Raw genomic sequence first — 22,253 nt, 5'->3', positions numbered from 1 at the left:
TTTGTGGCCTATGACCAAGTGGGTTGGTGCTGCCCACAGCCAGCTAGTTTGCAGCCTCAGAAGGATGGAGGAATAAATGGACCATAGCAGCCGAATTCCCTTCTAATTTTTAGCACGCCGCCGTCCGCTCAGTGCAGGGAATGCAGTGCTTTGTGATTCAGCTCATTGCCTTTCTGTGCTGGGTTCTCCATCCCTGTGCACGTGGCTGGCTGCAGTGGGCTTTGGTGTGGTTGTGAGGTGGCAGTGGGAATCACATCTCTCTCTGGACGTATGAAATTTATACCATTACCCCCCTACGCATATTAAGAGAAAACTGTTCAAACTGTTCTTTTGTTTCAGACGTCGGTGATCTTTCAAATTCCCCTTCATGGTCTGGTCCTTCTCTGTACTTTATGAACTGGGCATTCCCCCCACACTTACAGTTTCAGACACTTTGTACATGAGGTTGATCTTTCTCTTAAGGATTCAAGAGCAGTTCTACTGGTTTGGATTATACTGCAAACACAAACCCAGAAACAGGCTCTGTTCCCCCTCTTTACCTTAACGTGTATGTGAAGCAACAAAGTGAATGTATTGCACTACAGGGCATTTGTTCTCTGCTGCCTCATTCCTTGTGAACAGGTTGGCTTTACACCCCTGAACGTGGCTTTTCCAGTAGCAGGTATTAGTATTTTGTCTTCTGAGGTTTGGTTCAAGGAATAAAAATTAGAGACACAGACATCCCACTGGAAATGAGGCCTACTACTCTTTTTCATAAAGGTGTGAGGACAATTCCTTCAACACTCCTGGAAAAAAAATCAGGGTATTTGCTTCTTCAAGAAGGACTTTTTACAGCTGTTTCTGTTCAGGTAAAATTCCTTGCAGGGATTGGTAAAACCAAGTTGTTCAGCCCTGGGATAGGACAGAGATAATTTGGTAAAATATGGAGCAATGCACAGTGGGAAAGCCCTGGTAGGAGGATAGAGATTGTACCTGGGAAAAAAAAGGTAAGTGTTAAAATAATAAAAAATAAATATTTGACTTGCTTTGGAGGGATAAATGGCCTGTCCAGATAATCCATTTGGTATCTGAAGGGATTCCTTTAGTTGAAAAGACTTATGACAGACTGGTTAAAATTCCCTAGGCAGACATAGATGAGATGGATTGAGGCTGTGTGCATGGGAAGATGAAGACTTGAGCTGGGCTGCCTGGGGAGAATGCAGAAGCAAAGATTTAAAATTAAACCGAGGCAGGAGGGAGGACCTGCTCTCGTGGAAGTGTGGAGGGGTTCCCTGGGGCAAAGGGGTTGTAGGTTTTGCAATCCAGCCCTGATGTGCTGCACTTGCACATGGTGCAGGTGCCGGGTCCTGCACTTTGGCCACAACAACCCCCTGCAGCGCTACAGGCTGGGCCAGAGTGGCTGGAGAGCAGCCAGGCAGGAAGGGACCTGGGAGTTTGGATTGACAGGAAGCTGAACAGGAGCCAGAGTGTGCCCAGGGGGCCAAGAAGGCCAATGGATCCTGGCCTGGCTCAGGAACAGTGTGGCCAACAGGTCCAAGGAAGTGACTCTTCCCCTGGACTCAGCACTGGTGAGGCCACCCCTGGAGTGCTGTGTCCAGTTCTGGGCCCTCAGCTCAGGAAGGACATGGAGGGGCTGGAGCAGGTCCAGAGGAGAGCAACAAGGCTGGGGAAGGGACTGGAGCACAAGTGCTGTGAGGAGAGGCTGAGGGAGCTGGGGGGGCTCAGCCTGGAGAAGAGGAGGCTCAGGGGAGACCTCCTCACTCTCTGCAACTCCCTGACAGGAGGGGGGAGCCGGGGGGGGGTTGGTCTCTTTTCCCAGGCAACCATCAGCAAGACAAGAGGGCTGGGTCTTCAGCTGTGTCAGGGAGGTTTAGGTTGGATATTAGAAAGAATTTTTTTCCAGAGAGGGTGATCAGACATTGGAGTGGGCTGCCCAGGGAAGTGTGGATTCTCCATCCCTGGAGGTTTTTAAGAAGAGACTGGATGTGGCATCAGTGCCATGAGCTGGGAACCACAGCGGGGTTGGATCAAGGGTTGGACTTGATGATCTCAGAGGTCCCTTCCAACCCAGCTGATTCTGTGATTCTATGATTCTATGATTCTATGATTCTATGATTCTATGATTCTATGATTCTATGATTCTGTGGCACTGGCATCGCTGCTCTGAAAACTCCGCAGCCCTGAGTTGTGGCAAAGCCAGCAGGGAGGTGAGTGTGTTGGACAACACGGGGTTTTCATTGCCAAGGCTGGCAGGAGTTGATGACTGAGACTGTCTTTGCTTTCCTACCAACCTTGGAGCCTGCTTGGTCTTGAAAAAAATCACAAGGACCTCTTCTTTTGCTTCAGTGCCTAAGGCCATGCACTCTGGTTACTCTGGGGTGGAGATTGATATTTAATGACCAGTGACTCTGGAACTGAAAAAAAAAATAATGGTCAATTTTGGCCTGGTACGTTCAGGGTTTAGGAGAGTGTACTTTATAAAAAGAAATCTTTGCCAGATATTTAAGTCTGGCATTGTCCAATGAATCATTCAGTGATGAAATATTCTGGAACCATTATAATTTTAAAAAATTAATCATGCATTAGACTTTTGCACCACTTAATGTAGCAAAGAAGGGTACTCTTTAAATATTACTGGCTTCATTAACTGAAACTAAATTATTGTTCAAAAGCAAGTGCATCAATCTCATCCTGAGAGACGCCTGACCTGTATTTATTTCTGCTACTGGAGTAATTGTAAAGGAAATTGTATTGTCATTGTTAATTTTGGTCTGGCTGTCAGCAAAACTTGTAATGCTCACTGTCCATTTTCTTGAGGTACAGGAGGGGTTTGGAGCTGTGGTAGCACTGAGGGAGAGATTTGCTGTGTATTCCCATTCCATGGGCATTTTCTTGGACAGCTTTTATGAATATACACTCCCAAGAAACTGCACAGTACCTAAAAGACAGTCTGCATGCAGAAAGAGAATTAAAAACCCAAACTCACTCAACTTAATCATGCATAGTATGTAATCATTTTTATTGGTAACCTGAGACTCTGCTTGGTATAATAGGCCCTTCAAATCTATGTACTCTTTGAAAGTAAGGATTTCAACAAGAATAAGTTTATTATTCTTTCTTTTTACTTTTGCAGGTTGTCTGTGTTAATGCCACTTTTAAGTAACTTAACTGTGTCAGAATTATACACTGCTATATATGGCTGAAAATGCTAGATATAAGAAAGCTCATTTTCTCTTGCAGAAAAACAGTGATTAGATTCTGTTTTAAACGAGGTTATGTGAGTGTGGTTCCTGACAGTTACTTCTTCAGATATGTCCAGATTGTTGTAAGATCAATAACTCATTGATTGAAGTGATAAGAGAGCTACTATTAGACTTCATGAAGTCGTTAATTAGCAAAATACCAGTAGTGCTTACTGAATCACTAGGGTTTTATTGCTTAATTATATGCCTAACTAAGCATACCCTCTGCTCTAATTAGTGGAAAATGAGTTAAAAATATACAGGATATGGCCTACTTCTGTATGCAGTCACAGCTTAACTCATTTTCTTTAATTTCCAGATATTATATCAACATTATCAAATATGCAACGCATGTATTTCATAGATCTGCTACCATTAATGCCAGATTTGTTGATGCAGCTTAACTAATCTAGAATTAAGTTTAGAAATTAATGTTAATACACTGTTTATGAAGGCTGCCAGTTGAAAAAGCGCTTTAACCATAAATAAGGCATATCAATTTCAAGTGTCTGTGCTCAAATACAATTTGATATCAATGTGAAACATATTCAACAAGACTAGAGGTACAGACCCCCACTTTAGGATGAGTTTGATCCTTCAACTGTAGAAATATAAGCAACATCCAGCAAGGATCCAAAAGTCTCCCTCTAGCAAGCATTATGTTTGGTTTTAAATGACACCTGTAAGTTGAAAAATAGATTTTTTGTCATGACCAGGCTTGGTTGTTATTAGCTGGAAGCTTTAACTCTCTGTCAGCCTCAGCACACGGCGTGAAAGGAAGTGAAACCTGAATTCTGCCCACTTTTTGTGGTTTGGTTTGGTTTGGTTTGCATCTGTTTGTGAACAGTAGGATTTTCAGGTGATCACGGTTCTGAAATTCAAGCTTTCTTTCTGGTTGTGCCTCCACTTACCAACCTGTTAAATCAGAGTATCCATCCCAGAGGATACTTTGGAAGTTTGCTCAGTGTCAGGTAGATTTGGCAACGGTCTGGAAGTTATCCAGGAAATGTAAAGTGTTATCAATGAATGAGGAAAAATCATGGAAAAAAAAGATTCCATCTGTGTCTGTTCAAACCAAAGACACCACCTCTGGCCTCGGAACTGCCTGAGCTGCAGGGCCCTGAAGGCTGAGATCAGTACCACGAGGTATGTGCTTTATTCTCATGGACTTCCTTAGGCATTCCCTGCTGGAGACAAAATGCCAGGCTCAGGGGGCCTTTGATCTGACCTGGTCCAGGCATCACAGTGTAATTAGTGCAAGTCAGAGCCTGCAGCAACGTGTAATCCACTGCAGCTCTGTTGCTGGGTGTGGGCTGATGGGTGGTCTCCTGCTCCACTCTCAAATCTGCAAATTAGTGTCTCCACTGAACTCCTCTTTTAAACTCTGAAGTTAAAGGAGTTTCCCTCAGCTCCAGCTGATAATTCGGCCCAGAAATATGAGAGTGTACTAGATGGACACTTTCTTCATAAAACATTTGTGTGCATGTATGAAGCTATAAAATTAAAGTAGATAATATAGATATAAACCTACTTTGAATAAATTTTCTTTACTGAAATGAAAATTTTAAGAATTCTCTTGCTTCAGCTGTTTGAATTTTAAATATTTTGATTATCATTTTGATTATCATTTTAGAGTTGCAGCAACTAATTTTCAGTGTGAAGTCTTCTATCCCTTTAAAATATGTATCCTATAACAGGTTTGGGATGAAGTTAAATTAATACACACACAAAAATCACTTTCCAAACTGCACATCCCAAACTGAAGGGTGCAGTGAAGCTACTGACATAGAAATCCCTGGCAACTAAGATAAACAAATTTGACAGCATGGAATTAAACATGATGATAAGAAACCAAATGAAATCTTAAAGTATCAGGTCAGAGGGAGAGTGAGTGATATGCCAGAAATTTGTGCAGTGGGAACTGATGTAGTCAGCTGGAGTGAGGAATATAAAACCAATGGTGTGCAGATTCCCCTACCTGAACAGCACATAACTCCTGTAGAAGGGGAAAAGGTTTTATGGAGTCGTGGTTAGCCCTCCAGTGATCAATAAAATCAATTCTTCCCAGGTGATCCCGCTGGGCATCTTCCAGTGCATACTGTCAGCACAGACCACCAAAATGGCTCACTCATTCAAGCTTTATCAGCTTCTCCCATTCTCAACTTCTGTGCATATTCAGGGCTTTCTTTTCACTTATTCCCCACAGGGCAGATGCACAACCTGATGCTGGATCAGCACTAGGAAACTGTGAAGCCATCTCACCGTAAAGGTTTCCTGGCAGAGATTCTGTGTGGAGAAACAGAACAACGAGCTAAACCTCAGATCAAAGAGCAAGCGACTCCTGCCAGAGGCTGGACAACGTCCTGAGCAACCCACTCTGCTCAACCCTGCTTTGAGCAGTAGAAGATCTCCAGAGGTCCCTTCTGACCACTGTTGTGCGAGTCTGTAAAATGACATCTACCAGCGTGTGTGTCAAACTGAGTTTTCTTGGCACGGCAGAACATCTGCCAGGAGCAGGGAAAGAATTTAGGCCCCTCTAGAGAAGTCAGTTGCTCGTAACAAACATCCTGATATATAGAGGAAATGCCTGTAGGGAGGTAGGTAACTCTGTTATTACCTGCTGGCAATAACACATTTCTTCAAGAAGTTTTGTTGCCATCAGTCATATTTCCCCCAAGTGCGCTCAGGGGGCAAACAAGTCTGGAATATCCAGGAGATGACTAATGCACCTGGGGAGAAGCAAAATTCCTCAGCAGTGTCAACTTCTGACACTTAAAAGTGATGCCATGAACACACCTCTGTGCTGCCACCTTCACAAAGAGCATTCCTGGGAAGTGGAACAATCCCTTTCTGCATAAATCCTTCTTTGTCACTATCAAGATTTTGAGTTTTGCATCAGTCCTCAGTCAGAGTGATTGGAAACACAGTGGAAACTCATAGACCACAGGAATTTCCTACATTATCAGTGCCTGGCAAGTTGAAAGGATGTCTAAAAACATATGGGCATTGCTTGTGTGATGAGCAGATTCCCAAAAATTTGAGAAGTGACTGATCAGGTTGAGCAGCTGCTCTGTTACCTATGAATGGTGGGGAAATGTGTGCCCTACAGATACCAGGATTTCTGGTATCAGTATCCCTGCTAAAATATTTCCAATGAAGACATCTAGTATTTGTCACTATTTTTTACAAAGGTCCTTGGGGGAATTTAACTTTCACGTGGTTTTTTTTGGAAGGCTTGTGAGCTTTTGTTATTTGGTGAAGACAGTTGTAAAACCCAGTGTTGGTTTTGCTGGGTTTAAGCACACAGTAATGGTACTTGTTTTGGCATGGATAAATACACATTTGCAAGAGCTGATGAACAGCCTTCATTTGAAAATTGCCATTAATACTTTATGGAATTAACCAAAGAGCCTGCTGGATCTGTTTGATTGCACAAATGGCAGTCCTACATGAAGACACTGCAAGATTGCTATTCCATCCAGCACTCACAAAGAATAATTTGTCTTTCTCATTTCCCTCTGAGCTCTCTGATTTTGTTACCATTATCAGGAAAGTGAATCTCTCAGGGCCTCAATGCTGTGGTTTCTCCCATGTAAGCTCTCCATGCACATATCCACCTGGATGAGAGGAAGAAATGCAGATCATGGAACCTTTGAAAACAACACAGAGAAAGATCATAATGAGGAGCACAGACATGTTAGGGCAAAGGAGATGCTGGTCAGTGCAAAGCACAAGTCCTGCAGGCTCTTCTCATGGAAGAAGAGCCCTGTACTTAAGGGAAGCAGACCCTAGCATCAAATATTTTGATGTGTAATGATCTGGGAATGCAACACTTTCCCTAACAGCTGTCAGCAGGTTTTATGCTGGCCTCTAAAAGAAGAGAACATGATGTTGCCTGTTTGGCTGTGGAGGTGGGTATGTTACACTGACAGGTGACTCTTCTGGAATGAGAAGTGCTCTCAAGATAGTGGCTAAAACAAGCTCATAATATCAAAGGTGGTGCTGGCTGGTGAGGGACAAGTTTTGTTCTTGACTTGGCACAGAGTTGTTAAGCCACTGGTGTTACCAGAATACTGGCTGTGCTCTTTATTAAGCACTAGAAAAAAAATGTTTTGATTGTCTGAATTAAAAAACCCAAACCTAGGTAGGTTTAGATCCATTTGATTTGTATGGTTTAGTGATATAATTTGTAGCTGTTGTTTGCAATTTCTCTCTTGATAGTTCAGAGCAAAAAAACCCAGTTTATTTATCACAACGGGTAGGTCTTCAATTTCCACTCAATTCAAGCCTCTTAGAAAACAAATACTTTCCTTTTTGTTCCCATTTCACAGGAAAGCAAAGATAAATATAATCTTTCCTACCTGTAATTGCACTGATAAACTGTATGTATATATGTGGCCACAGATAAAAGTATCACATCTGTTTTAGTGACTTCAGGACTATGAAGATTACCCCATTTATTTCTAACCATAGGAATTTGACAGCATCCCCTTTAGATTTTCAATTCTACAGCACGTCAATAATCTTTGAAAAATGCATTTTCTCTGCTCTGTGAGACAAGATTGATAAGGTAAACCATTAGAAAAAAAGTTTAAATATTTGAGGAAATTGCAAGGACATCTGGTATTTTGGAAGAGACTTCTCGGGCTCCTCTCCTAGTTATCACCAAGTGCACGGATTACTAATATTTAAAACTATTTGCTTTATCATGTTGTCTTTAAAGAGCTGCTATGAATATGCAGATGTTCCTAGAAACCTACAGCTGGGCTTTATGGAGTGAAGTGCTTCCTCCTTCTTTCCTCAGGGTGGGCTGTGCAGACCTCCTGCTCCCCAGAGCTTGTTCTCCCTGTGGCTGTTCCCTGCTCCTGGAGCCCGTGCCCTGCTGCAGGCCCGGAGTGTGGCTGCTCCCTCTGCCCGGATTCCTGCCTGGCAAGGAGCAGTTTGTCCCCTCAGGCTTCAGCAGAAGCAGCAGAGCTTTGCCCACTGATTGCTCCTGGAAAGTCACAGTTAATTGGAAGGAGCATTCCAGACCTATCCCTCCCTCCAGGCATAGCGAGAAATATCTCAAAGCCGGGGCCACCAGCTCTGTCAAACACAACTGAGCACAGGGGGAAGAAGAAATTGAATTAAATTATTTATTCCCTTCTGCAGGAAGCATTATTCCTAGTGATCTTTATATTTCTGCTGCTTTGTCCTGCTAATTAAGTGTTGATGGAGACGTCCCACTGTTTTCTCCTGGAGTCTGTTCCATCGTCACACAGACCTTAAGACGATTTTTCCTCGAATATCTTTTCCTTGGTGTCATTACATTACTCTGGGTTGCACACTCACTGATGCCCTTCAGTGGTCTCCAGGTGATTTTGTGTCTCACAGAAGTGTTGGGTTATCTTGATGTGATGCCTGTAGATGGGGAAGGGGGCAGAGGAATGTGCTGTTGATGCCCCAGGCAGAGTTTTACCCTCCATATCCAGTGCAGTCGCCCAATGCATCATTTAACATTTTTTTTTTTTCATTTATGTGGAAACATAAAAGGTGTGTAACCTCATGACAGCTGCCTGCACATAAATGAATTTCATCCCCAGCAAATTTCTAGAGGCTGGAATTGAGCCCAAGAGTCCTTGTATTCAATCTTAGACTGCACTACCTTCTAGTGGCATTTCACAATATTTCCTCCCTTTTAACTTTTGAGCACTTGCTGACAGTGATCAGGAGACTCTGAGGCACAGCTAAACTAAATAAAGGCGGCTTTTCAGTTTCCAATAAATTACAAAGCTTTTATTTTCTCAGGAGCAGTAAAAATAATGTGCCAAAGATCTCATTCTAACTCGTGGACTGTGTTCCCATCAACCTGTAACTGAAATTACAAAAAAATGTGTTTGCTGTCTTTTAATGCCAGTCTACATATCACCCAAAATCTGATTGACATAATTGAATTCATGTTGATAGTTAGACTTAATAATAGATGGGCATGCTGAAATGTAGGCAGCCATTCTCCAAGTTAGAAGTGTTGAAGTGTTTAAGAGACCATGAAGTGATGTTGGAAGAGATACTTGCTTGTTAGTGGTTTCATTTCACTTCGTGCTCTTTTCCTGCAAGCCAGATATAACAATAAATTATAAACCCAATTGGTTTAGATTAAATCATAACGGGAGTATTTCAGGCTGTGTACAGCGTGGACAACAGTGCAGGCAGACTGTAACTAACTGCAAATGTGCTTGGAAAGGGTTGGATTCTGGCCCAGCTTTTAAGTTTGTGCACATAAACTAACAGGTAGCTCAGGACTGAGCTGATGCACCACTTCCAGCTGAGCACAGGCTCTCACTGAACGTGACTTGCTGACCAGTCTTTTGAGTATTAAACTCTTTTTTGACTCAGAAGATGCAAGAGGCACAAGAATAAGTCCAACAGGGTGGTTTTTTCTACATACGTGGTGCAGCCTTCATGTGACAGTGTAACCTGATTTTTGGACAGCAAGAACCGAGCTTACAATCTGAGTGGAGAGAAACCACTGATCCTTCTGTGGAAGAGGCACATAAAAGCTCAGGGAGTTCTTTGGCCACGGGCTGGCAAAAAGGGGAGGGAGGAACGGGTTGTGCTATGCTGGATTAGTCAAGGTTATACCTAATAGCAATGGCACAATCTGTGCTTTATGCCCATGAGCAAAAGACTGTAAATTCTGTCTGTTCCAACTCTTGATAATAATATTACCAGCTTTTGAATTTATAAGTGCCTCTGCTTTAATTTTCATGTGTTCTGACAGACACCTGTTAAAAGTTTGGCAGCATTTTGATCTACAATGCAGTCAGGTGGACAAGGAAGTGAGATCTGTAATCTAGCTGGTGTGCCTCTGTATATTATATAATTATATATAACATATTAGATACGTATTATACATATATATTAAAATATATATATATATATATATATATATATATATATAAGAGCTATGGAATCAGAGTGCACAACTTGATAAACAAGGGAAAAACCTGCAACAAAACTGGGAGCAATATGTTTCTCTTCCTTGTTCTGGTTTTCCATCAGGCTACAATGCTGAACCCTTGGTACATGAATAATAAGTCATGGAAGCTTATTTACTGCCATCGGATTTGTGAGAAAATGTCATCATCTCCAAGTGAGACTTGCTGTATTGTTTTCTTTCTTTGATTCCTGCCTAAGCTGTAAAATATTACAAACCTGTTCAGACAAATACTGCAGGACTGCAAAACTTAATTGTTGCCTCCCTTGAAATTTGGTCTTATCCTTCAGAGAGTTATTGCCTGCATAGGCCTTACCTTATTACTTTCCAAATTATACACAATTGAGTGATGTTTAAAAGATAAGATTAACAGTATCTGTGACATGTCATAGTTTCACTTTAGAAGAAACCACGGTGGAAAATGTTAGACCCGCCTCAATTTCTGTTAAAAATATTTGTGAATTGATGATCTAATAAAGTAATCAGATAACTCGTGATTTAAAAAGAACTTTATTTAGGTAATTGTTCTGGTCCCTTGCATATTAAGGTTCTCTTTCATCTCCTTCTCCATACTTGATTAACAATTTAATTCAGTTGCGAATCTTGCAAGACAGAGATTGAAGCAAAGGCAGAAAAAAATAATCTTGCTGCAGTTGTAACACAAAGCAAAGAGTCAGAAAGGGAGGGAGACTCCAGAAGCTTTTGTTATGAACATCACCCTCATCCATGTGCTTCCCAAAGAAGTCTGAACAATCTAAGCCTGCAGTGCTGGTAAGAAGGGTGGAGCGAGCCTGAACCACCATCTAGAGCTAGTTTTTGTGCAGCCAAGCAATCAGCAGTCCAGGACACTGATCTGGCCCCAAAGAAGGAATTATTAATATTCAGCGTAATCAGCCTCCTGATTAAGCTGCCTGAGGGGCCCAATAAACTGAGCTGGTGCCAGCACAGGAGGGGGAGCATGGCAAGCTTGCAGATGGGGAGGGAAAAGGCAAGGTCAGCATTGAATCACTCTGACCATGGAACTGCATTTCAGCTGTAACAAACCACATAATGAATTGTTATTCAAAGCTCTGGGATAAAAGTCTTTAACGCGTGTCTAAAGCAGAGCCCCATTCAGAAATAACAGGCAGAGGACGTCTAGCAGGGGGATGGTGTGTTTTTCACCTGTCAGACTCCTGGAGACTCATCCATCCCGTGCCCATGTCTGTCTGTCAGCACCAGTGAAGGGTGACTGTCAGTCCAGCTTGGCTCTGGGGCGAGTGAGTGACAGACTCCTCACTAGACCCACGTAGGGAAGCAGGAGCCCCTTGTTTTGGTGAGTGCACCTGCAGGTACTTTCCATTCTCTGTCTCTCGAGCGTTCTCTGGGGGCTCTTCTACACTTCACTTCCAAGGCTTTCCCAGATGGCTGCTCTGCAACCCAGATGTTGTTTATTTATTCATTTGTCACTTTAAAAGGAACGATACTGAAAAGGGAATAGAACGAGACGTGCTTGTTCTCCATCAGAGGAAAAAGAAGGGGACTTGTCAGCTCCCAGCATGTGCGTTTTTGAGCTTGAGAAGGTTGTCACAAAGTGTTGCTCCTCTCTTAAAAGCATCTTTCCCATTCTTTTACAACTACAAGGCTTCTGCTGAGTGAGAAGCTGGGCTTTAGAAACTCCATTTCTAAAAAGGTGTCAGCATCGTATGGATTCAAAAGCTGCTGTTTGCATGTTGGATCTGGAATCCTTCCCTTTGCTAATGGTGAGGTTAATAACAGCTCTGTGACAGCCTGTGGTGGAAATCCATGAAGGTCTCTGGAGAGCCTCTGTATGACCTTGCTCCTGGTTGTTCTTCTGTAGGATTAAAATATGTGTATTTTTGTGGATGTGATAAAGTCGCTATATATGATATTAAATGTATGTATGAAGCTGAAGAGTGTTGCCATTTCATTTTCAGGGACCTATTTCAAAGGCATAGTTAGCAATCCCCTCATGACAGTCCTGTCAGATCATAGCATCTCTTATTAACATTGCAGAGAATCCTGTATTTAGGAAATCAACCTTTTGCAAGGGTTCAAATAATAGTGAGTGAGGGAAGCTTGGGTGCAAAAGTTCAAGTACCAACAGCCTTCCCACCGGGGCATTCCAGGCCATTCAGTTCTCCAGGGCATTCAAGACCTTTTCCACCACGCTGCTATGCTGAATAATGAGACTTTCAGAATTGCATAGTTCTTTCAAAGTGTTGCTAAAGAGATTGAGGAGGACTTGGGCTGCAATCACTCTCTTTAATGCTATTACTCTAAAGATTGTATCTCTTGTCCATTCCTCTGTCAGGAGGCGTTTTTGCAGCAGATACAACTGCAGAGCATTTGTCACCCAAGATCAAATATAATAGAACACCTGGTACTCAACGTGCAACACACAGTTCTTCCTCTGAGCAGGACAGAGCTGTTCAACTGTGACCTTTTTTTTGTCTTGATGCTGGGGCTCATTTTCTAGGCTGGAAATAGGTGTGTTACTACCTGAATGAACACATGTCAAAGAGATGGTCCAGTCTTCCATTCAGTTGGCTCCTGCAGCCCTGCAACAGCCACACTTCTTGCTTTGCTTAGAGGTGCAAAGGGTTAGTGTATTTGTACCCTCCACACCACCCAGCTCAGCAGCAGTTGCAGTAAATTTCCATTCATGTTTAGCAATGCTCAGAGCCCGGAGAAAAGTTTTAATTGAGCTTTCAGAAGCTTGGGTTTGTTTGTTTGTTTGTTTTTTTTCCTTGCAAAATTGTTCATATTCGTTTGTCGAAGCGTCTTCTAGGAAAGCTCACAGGCAATTTCAGGCTTTGACAGGATGGAGCTCATTAACTTCCACCCAAGCTAAATGTCAATTTACATACTAATGTCAATTTGCTTTTACCTCTCTGTCCCCAGTCACATTTTTTTTAGAAAACCAAATGCTTAGAGTAATTTTTAATCCATGAAATCACAACAGTTAAGAATTCAGCCCCAGATGTATTTCTCCAACAGGAGCTATTACACAAGGAACTGCAAATTGTAGGCTTGTTCTCTTACTGCCTTAGAGGAGAAAGGGGCTCTTTAAGGAATTTTAGTAGAAGTAAAAAATTTTAAATGAAGTAAAAAGGAATTAAATATGAGAAAATTCTAGGGAATGCTGATTTTTTTTTTTTCAACTTTAGATCATCAGAACAAATCCATCTGTAATAGGTAATTAAAGAGATTAATAGCAATGGTGAAGGATGAAATAAATAACAATTAAAAAAACCCCCATATTTCTCCTTTTACAGTACATGCACATAGGAGGTAAATCTGTAAGACAAAAAAATAGGAATTCTTTTTGCATCCATATAATAAACATGTCCAACTTGCTCCCAAGTGACATAGCTAACAGAAGTTGGTTCACATTAATTTAAATGTCCCACTCCTTTGGAAAGAGATGTATTTGTTTTAAAAAGAAATTTAGTAGTGATCAAAGACTCATGCCATGAGCTGAGTAACAACCAAAAGGGGAATATAAGAAAGGATTTAAAAAATATTTTCCATAACTGTGTTTTGTTGGGGTTTTTTTGTTTGTTTGTTTGTTTTTCTTGCATCTTTCTTTGAAGCAGCTTGTGATGCTTATTCTTGAGGTGGGATTTTATTCTAGGAAGACTTTGTTACTTTTACGTGCACTTTAGAAATAAATTTTCCCAAGTCATGTTTGTGGTTTGTGTTCCTTTAGAAAAGAATAATTTTGCTGCATTTCAATGGTTCTTGGAAAAGTCAAAGCAACATGTTGCCAGGGTAAGAAATAATATGTGTGCAGAGCATCTGAGCCAGAGGAGATTTAGCACTCATCTGAACAGGAAACAAAAAATGCACCAATTCTTTGGCCTCTAGCAGCAACCCAATAAGGCTTGGAAAGTGAATGTCTCATGAAAACACTAGCAATAGATTTTTAGTTTGCACAGTGCAGCAAGGAACCCTGTTCTGAGCAAGTCTGAATCAGGAGGTGGCAATTTCTCCTTGTAATGAGAATTCCTAAAAAGGAAAATATTTGCTATGAATGGATACATTTCTGCTGCCACGTGAATCACAAGGGATTTGCCATGACTGTGGAATTTTTGGTCTTTGAAACCTACCTGTCAAATACACAAGGTGGGATTTGTTGCCTTTTGTTATTGCTCTCCCTCAACAGGACCCAAGAGTTGAAAGTGTTTGCAGATTAATGGGTGCTCCTGAAGAAGTAAATTAGTAAGCTCAGCCAAGCAATGTTTGCACCACTGCCATTTCTGGGCTCTACTTCACAGTGTCTTTGTACACTTGCCAAGAGCCAAGAGGAAGTTTTCTTGACCATGGAGCAGATTCTTAGAGGTAAGGTGAGAGGGGAGGTAAAGCACCATGACTAAACTTTCCCATTTCTGCTGTTAATAGCTTCTAGTCTTGGTCCAGTAGCCTGTGATCCAATTTCTAGGTTATGGTGTGTGTATGATATATATTTTTGTCACCTTAGAAACGTGAAAATACTTACTAAGGGGCTGAAGAACTTCGTGGTGACTGGAAAGCAATTTTTTTTTGGAGCTGTGAGCACCCTGAGGTTTATAGACCTAAGCATGGTAGAAGCTACAGGTGAAATAGCTGCATATGCAGATCAGCACATTTATATAACGTGCTGACAGCACCAGTTTGTCCTGCACAGAAGGAAATAACCTTGTATTCAGGGCATTGAAGTGACATGACAAGGCTCATCTTCTGTGCTGCTCTCAGCAGTGTGCAAGACCTCAAAACCAGTAAGTCTGCAGGCTGATTTCCTGAATATCAAATCTCCAAGTGTTTGGTAAACTCCAAATGGTGGGTTTACTGCAGGTACATTTAAAAATCTTTGTTGTGCCATGCATCTGTGTGAGCGTTTCAGCATTAACATATGAATGGGGTTTGATGACAGTGTTCTGCAAACAGAAGTTGTACAGAGGAGAGACACAAAAACTAGCAGCAGATAAAATGGGATCGGAAAAGCGAACTTCACACAAATAAGAAGACAATGCAGAAATATAAAAAATATTTTATTTTTTGAAAACCACCTGCAAAACTGGTGCTAGTGCCATCACTTGATGGTAGGTGATAGGCTGAGATGCATCTCAGTTGCTTTGTGTCAGGAATGAGAGCTCCCACGTTCCCAGAAGACAATTCTAGGCTGGGCTCCAGGACAGATAGGGTTTGGCCAACCTCCAAATTAATCTCTTTTTAAAAAATGCTTATTGCATATAATGCCAGAAAAAGGTTTAGCAAATCTCATTTTCCCTTTTAAGTTGTTCCACGAAGGATATGGTAACTGGGGGCACAGGGGACAAGTCCACAGCCCTGTACAAATCTGAGTGCCTTATACATACATTATTTATATTGCAGGCTGAGGTGAAATTTTGGTCTGTTGAGCACTGAATTTTTACAGTAGAGTGCAGAGAAATTATTCAAACCAGGTGTTTCTGTAATTGCAGCGCACCAGGGACAATTCTGAGAGCTCAACAGATCCCAAATTCACCCTTTCAGCTGAACGATGCATTGGTTTAGTGTTAGTACACAAGGCAATAAAATCAATTGCACTGGAAAACAAGGCAAGCTGGCTGCTTTAAACTGCTGAGTTTTGATTGCACTTTGTGCCTTTATCTTTTGTTTGCTTATGTTCAGGCCTTTACACCAGTATAATGATGTGAAGAGATTAAGCTGTTCATTAAAACTGAGAGAAAACGACTTGTAATGGCTCAAATTCAGCACAACTGCAACCTGCCCTCTACCCTGAGCCCTGCCCTAATGTGTGGTAATACACTGATCCCACGGCAGGGTAATTTGCTTCCTTCATTCTGCACAGGAAGAAAGGCAGGGAAGTGGAAAGGAAAAATTGAAAAAAATCAAGTGTTGCTTCATAAATTTTGAAACATGGAGTAACACTGCTGTTCAAGTAGACTTTAATGCATTGCCACAGAGTACTTGCACATGGGGCTGCTTAAAGCAAGTCTGCTTTCCTCTGGAAAGGTGAAGCCTGAATTTTCTGTCATACCCACGAGAAGCTGGATGTGGGTTGGCTGGTTTGTATGTGTGCCAATTTTTTAAAAGAAAAGATCTGCATGTGAACTGCAATATTGCTATGCCAGCGATGCCTTAGTTTTTTTAATAAAGTATTTATGAATCCTTTCAGTGACTCCCTTGGTGGAGTTTTTCATTTGATGCCACACCTGAGTCTTTCTGGGAGAAGAGGCAATCTCTGACTTTTGCCATCTGTTTCACACAGGCAGCCTGTATTTATTATTTCTAAGTAATATTTGAAAGGGCAGAAAAACATGAAGCAAGAAATCCATCTAATAAGTCTCTGGAATACAAGAAAACCTCTTTAACCCTTCTTAAGTTCAGCCAGCTGAATTCTAGGTCTTACAAGTTAGCCACCAACATAGGTCACCAAGCTTAAAATGAAAAAAAAAGTGAAGTCAAGTCTAACTTAGCTGCTGCTGTTACTATTGTTTTGGCTTATCTTTGCAATCCTTCTTGAATACTCTTTAATTTAGTAAATGTTATAATTTATTTTGAGATTGAATTATTGGGATATATTTTTTGCCTCTTTCAGAAAGATTTAATAAAGTTTCAGAGCAGAAAGTGCAAATGAGAAAACTCTCACAGCAGCCACAGCAATCTAAATGTAGGGATGTACACTGGAAAAGCTACTCCATGGGCCATCTTCTATAATCTGTCACTGCCCAGAATCAGTTAAGGGAGACAAATATAATGAGCCTGAGGCTTTCAACAAAGAAAAGTTATATACCAAAGCTTAGGAGCTGAGGGCCTGGCACAGTGCAAATTTTACATTGCCTTTTTTTCACCTTGTGCTCTGGAAGAGCAGGGTGGAATAGCAGGCAAAGAATATGGGGAGAATATATAAAGAAGAACAGATGAGTAGCAGGGGGATATTCTTATTAAAATAAAAAAAAAAAAAGCAGGAATAAAGGCTGCAAGACATAAAAATACTTGGAGTGACAACTGGTATCTCAAAGGCAATGTAATAGTGAAAGCAAATAATGCTTTCCACCCTGAAAGCATATCTATTTTCTACTCTAAATCCAATTATATAATTTTTTTTGCTTTGTCTCACTGACCCTTTTATGATGAAGAAATAATTCATTTGTCTCAGCTGGTTTTAGGACACTGATTGGAGTATTGCTTCCAGCAAAATATTTTAAATGTACTTAATTTGAAATCCAGCTCTAATGGGGTTACTCATATGCTTACCATTAAGCATGAACTGAAGTGCTTTGCTAAATTAGTCCCAGTATTTACACCTTCAGTGTTTCCATATCCTAATAAGAACTTAATCTTCTAATCACATAACACATTGAGTTTACATATTATGTGAAATACAACTGCAGGGATTTGACAGGCTAAATTTCATTGTAAATAATGAGGATTAATTCAAACCCCATTGGTGTCTTTGGAAAGTATCCTGCTGATTCCCATAGTTCATGCATATAGAAGAGAAGAATTAGATAAATGTTCCCTAGGAGAAGAGGGAGGTTCTTATAAGCTGCAAAACAACAGATGTCCCTGCTCTGTATCAATCATTTAATTGGTGATTATTCTGCAGTTGGACTGTGCCCATAATGAAGTAAGTGAAAGCATCTGTGGAGGCCTTAAAAAAGAGTCCTCACTGCCTTCAGTCCATGTGGCAACGTTACACCTGAGCTGAGCCTGCCCTCTGGGACACACCAGGTAAGGTGTGAGAACAGCACAAGGAACATCAGTGCGACTCCAGTTGTAAAATGCAGCAGTTATACTGAGATTTTTATGATTCTTTCTTGCTGGTTTTGGGTACTAAAAAGAAAAAATCTCTATACTTAGTCTTTTTCTGTTCGTTACAGTTTGACATTGGCTGGTGGTTACTTTATTTCTGTACTGACTTCCAACAAAAACTTGTAAGGAGGTTCTGTGGTTTTTTGGATAGATTTGTAATAATGAGGCAGGCAACTATAAGCTAAAATTGAGCATATCTCTGTTGTAATTTTCAACATTTGAAATTATTATGAGGATACTCAGTCTAGTGATGGAATGCAAGAGCCTCTTAGTTGCCTTTATTTTTCTCTCAAGGTCTGTTTTCACCTGGTGCCTCTGCTGGGTACCTGAACTTGTGTTATGCTTTGAAAAGCTGATAACAATTCCAAAATCAATTCTCTCCCCACAGCAATTAAGATGACATTGGGAACAACATGAAATGGGAGAACTAAGGGAAAGAAAAATTCTTTTTTTGTCTGTGGAAAGATCCTAACCAAACCAAAAAGCTGCTGTAACTGGTCTGAGAATGCCCAGTTCCAGACCTGGGCTCGGCTGTGTCCAGGCAGGGCTCACCATGTTGCTGCCTCACTCTTTCTTCCTTCCTTGGTTTCTTTCCATTAAGAAACTCGTGACATCTCTTGCTCATTCATTTCTTGAGGTCTGACTTTGTGTTTTTTGTCTGCACAATACCCAGAGTCTGATTAATTCACAAAATGAGCCCCACAGAGTGTCGGTAACTCAGCTGGCAAGGCTGTAAAAACTGCAGGGAGAAGATGAGGGCTTTGCCAATTAGTTATTTATTCGAGGCATTTGGAATCCCTAATGGCCCCATTAAGAATATGAATGTCACTGGTCTGTTTGCACAGTGTCACAGGGAAGTGCCTTTGCAAAGAACCTGAACCAAGGACAGGGCAATAACTGTGTCTTATTGGCTTGGCTTTAATAAGCCTCAGTGATGTAAGTCAGAGAGGTTGGTGCAGTTATGCAGGTTTAATTACAGCCAGGATGGGATCTCTGGGATGTTTCTGTGGTTTCTGTGATGCCCTTCCTTCATGAGAAGGCTGTGAGGGGATGTGTGCATTCACACACAACACACAGGCTGTTGAAACTCTTGCTGGACAGAAAAATGCTCTGAACTGCTCGATGCTGTGCTGAAAACTCCTTGGTCATCAGGAACAAAACTTCTTTCTGGGTTCTGTCCAGCTGCTGGCAGCCCTTGCAGAAGGCAATGAGAGCTGCTGGCTTGGTGTTTTTGGTGGGAGACAGCACCAAACTCCATGTAAAGAGTGTTTTTTTTGGCATTAAAGTTTTGTACCTGAGTCTCAGGTTCTCTGCTTGCTGAGACACACCTTGCATTTCTGGTGATTACAACATTAATATGCAAGCCATGCGAGTTGTGATAAATAGTTCCACAGCTATTTACTAGCAGAAATATTTAATGTCATATGAGGGATTTAACTGTGAGTGTTCTTTTAAAAATACTGCCCATAATTCTGCTGCAACCTTCTCAGTTTGTATATGTAAAGCAGAGAGTTGTATCGTTTGTTACCTACAACTGCCACGTTCTGTATATTTTTCTTAATCCCCTGGAAAACCATGACTGTTGTATTTTCCAGAGAGGCCCATTTTGAAAGAAACAATAACATTTAAATTGTACATTCATTTAGAAAGTGTTATATAGCCAACTATATTTTTTCTGCTTTAATTGGGAAACTTTCCTAGAAGAAAGTTGTAAAGTACCAGGATTCCAAAAGAGCCATAAAATGCACGAGAATATCTGGAGCCACATTGTCAGGGAATCAAATGCTGTAATCAACCCTTTTTACACCCTTATGCAGTATCTAATTTTAAATTAGAAACAGGCAGCCAATTTACCTCCTCCCTCATTTTTATGCTCATCAGAAATCAGCAATGAGGGATAAACTCTTCTTTAGGTGACCAATATTCCTTTGGTCACAGACTGGGTGTTCACATCCCCCCTGGGTGTTGTGGGCTGTCATGTCCAAGGGCTGGCACACAGTCTAAGGAATGCAGATGAAATGAGCTCTGTGCAGTGCAGGTTGGCATGTTATTTCTGGGTTTTGTGTTTATATCTGCACAGCTGCCTTCATCAGCCCACCAAGACATTTATAGGCTTCAAATTTAATAATATCTGTAAGATGCTGTAGAATTTACTTTCTTAATTTTTTCACTGAAGTGCACGTTGAAATGAAGTGTTTTAATAGGTTATTTGCAGCTGTTAGTTTTGCTGCACTTCAGAAAACACAGCTGTTGTTTAAAGACATTTATACAGGTATCTTTGCTTCAGATACCCATTCAAAATATTCCTGATATTCCTGCCTTTATTTGTTTGGGGCTTTTTTCCCCCCAATGTCTAACAGATAGGAAGAACATTTACAACTATCTAGTCTGACCTATTGCAACTTTTTTCACTTGTAACTCATTGATTCATGGATGTCTGCAAAATAAGTGACCTGTCATCACTCAAATTCATCATGAGATGACCTTAGTGCATCTGAGGTTAGAAATGAGGGATTTGTTTGTGAAGATTAAAGGTAACATTCTCAAAGGCAGGAAGAGAGGCAGTTGAAAAGGAGGAAGCAAAGAAGCTTTCATAGCATTCATTTACAATGTCAGTATTCCAAAGTATCTGTGTGTATTCGAACTTTTGAGATCAATTGTTCTGAACACTCTTACAGAATAGAACAGCAGGAAGTTAGTTTGTTGTTTTTTTTTTTCCCTTCCAGTTTTGAAGATTCAAGGCAGAAATGGAAGGAAAGAACCTGTTTTCCAGAACAGAACCGTTTGATTTTGAGTTTTACATTACATTTCATCCAGAGCTAATGAAGGTTAACCCCAGTGGTAACCACTAGTTCTGCATTAACAAGCAGAGGAGAGCAGTCATTAGGAATAAAATTATCCATGTGGATCTGTTAGGATTTGTAGCCCTAGCCCCTCTTCAGGCTGCTGGATGAAGAGTGTATAACCAATGCTATATGATATATCTAGTGCAATTAGATTTTTTTCTCTGTCTGTTTTCACCTAATTGATGTGTTAAAACACAGAGGTTGGCTGTCAGGTACCCCTTGCTCCTGGCAGTCTCTTCTTTTCTCTTTCCGTGTCTTTTGGTAACTGAAGTCATAACAAGAAATTTGAGATCAGAAACCTCAGTGATGTATATATTTTGAAAGAAAAGTAGAACTCCAAACCCTAAACTTAACAGGCACGGAGGAGAATGAGAAAGATAATCCGTGCAGAGTGGAATTGATGATTTTCTGATGGTTATTACTGGCTGAACTTGGTTTTCACTACAGTAAATATGATGTCTTTCCTTTATTTGATCTGAATTAGGGAATTTTGGAAAAGCTGATGCACTTTCACTGTAATCAGTTACCTGTTTGTCTGAGGCAAGTGGTGGGAACTATTCCACCCACCAAAGACTCACATTTTCTAAAGCATACATTTAGTTTAGAAGTATCGTTGAAAACCAATGCACCAGTACCACAGAGATGGCCTTCCCACTTTTAAATTAACTTCTTTTCAGGTGATTTTGGGCCCTCCCATCTGCACACTTGCCCAAGTGTCCCCACAGTTTTTCTTGTTATCACTTACTGGAAGCTTTGCTTGCCCAAAGCTGCTGAGATGTGGCCACTGTGCACCCCTGCAGGGGAGTAATGAGAAAAAACTTTTCAAATGCAATAGCAGAAATACGAAGCAAATGCACTAGAGCTCAGTGGGAAAGAAGGACACAGAAAGATCCTTTCATAACGTAGAGAGTGCTTTTAGAAGAAACAAGGTTAACTAGGTTAAAAATCAATTTCTCAATATAAGAAATGCAATCTAAGCTTAATTCTCACCAAAGGTTTGTTAAGATCTTGGCAAGGAAATATGGATTTTTACAGGCATTTCAATTTTATGTGCAAATGACATTTGGCAGCACTAACTGAAACAGAGCCTGACTTTCTCAATTATTTCTGTTTGTTATTTTGGTTGCTTGTCACCAAGCTTTTGGTTCTCTCTTTTGGCTTTGCTTGAGAACTTTCTTATAACATGTTAACTCTTCAGTTTTCTCCAATAGCTTCCTGACTTATAAGAATGTAGATCTCATTGGAAAAGCATTAATTGATAAAATGTGAAACCTTGAGAAAAGTTCCCATTTGATGGCAATGAAAAAATTCACGTTTATTCCACAACAAACCAACCCACAGGAAGCCAAGGTTAAGCCCTTCTATTGGCTCTGGGAGTATTTTTTT

The 22,253-nt window shown here is 40.9% G+C and overlaps 2 long non-coding RNA genes across 2 annotated transcripts; both read left to right on the top strand.

The window, feature by feature from the left end:
• The first annotated feature begins 2,154 nt into the window (after window positions 1–2,154).
• LOC113994231 lies at window positions 2,155–5,706 on the top strand. Its single transcript, XR_003542979.1, has 2 exons — window positions 2,155–2,207; window positions 5,449–5,706. It is a non-coding gene; the product is annotated as an uncharacterized LOC113994231 (long non-coding RNA).
• An 8,684-nt stretch (window positions 5,707–14,390) lies between these two features.
• Window positions 14,391–20,959, top strand: LOC120322756. The gene is made up of 3 exons (XR_005562649.1): window positions 14,391–14,562; window positions 17,816–17,940; window positions 20,748–20,959. It is a non-coding gene; the product is annotated as an uncharacterized LOC120322756 (long non-coding RNA).
• The last annotated feature ends 1,294 nt before the right edge of the window (window positions 20,960–22,253 follow it).

Source organism: Pipra filicauda, unplaced genomic scaffold (assembly GCF_003945595.2).
Source record: "Pipra filicauda isolate LSUMZ 115617 unplaced genomic scaffold, ASM394559v2 scaffold14_size4853619_pilon, whole genome shotgun sequence".
NCBI lineage: Eukaryota > Metazoa > Chordata > Aves > Passeriformes > Pipridae > Pipra > Pipra filicauda.
This window is presented reverse-complemented; position numbering and strand designations above follow the sequence as displayed.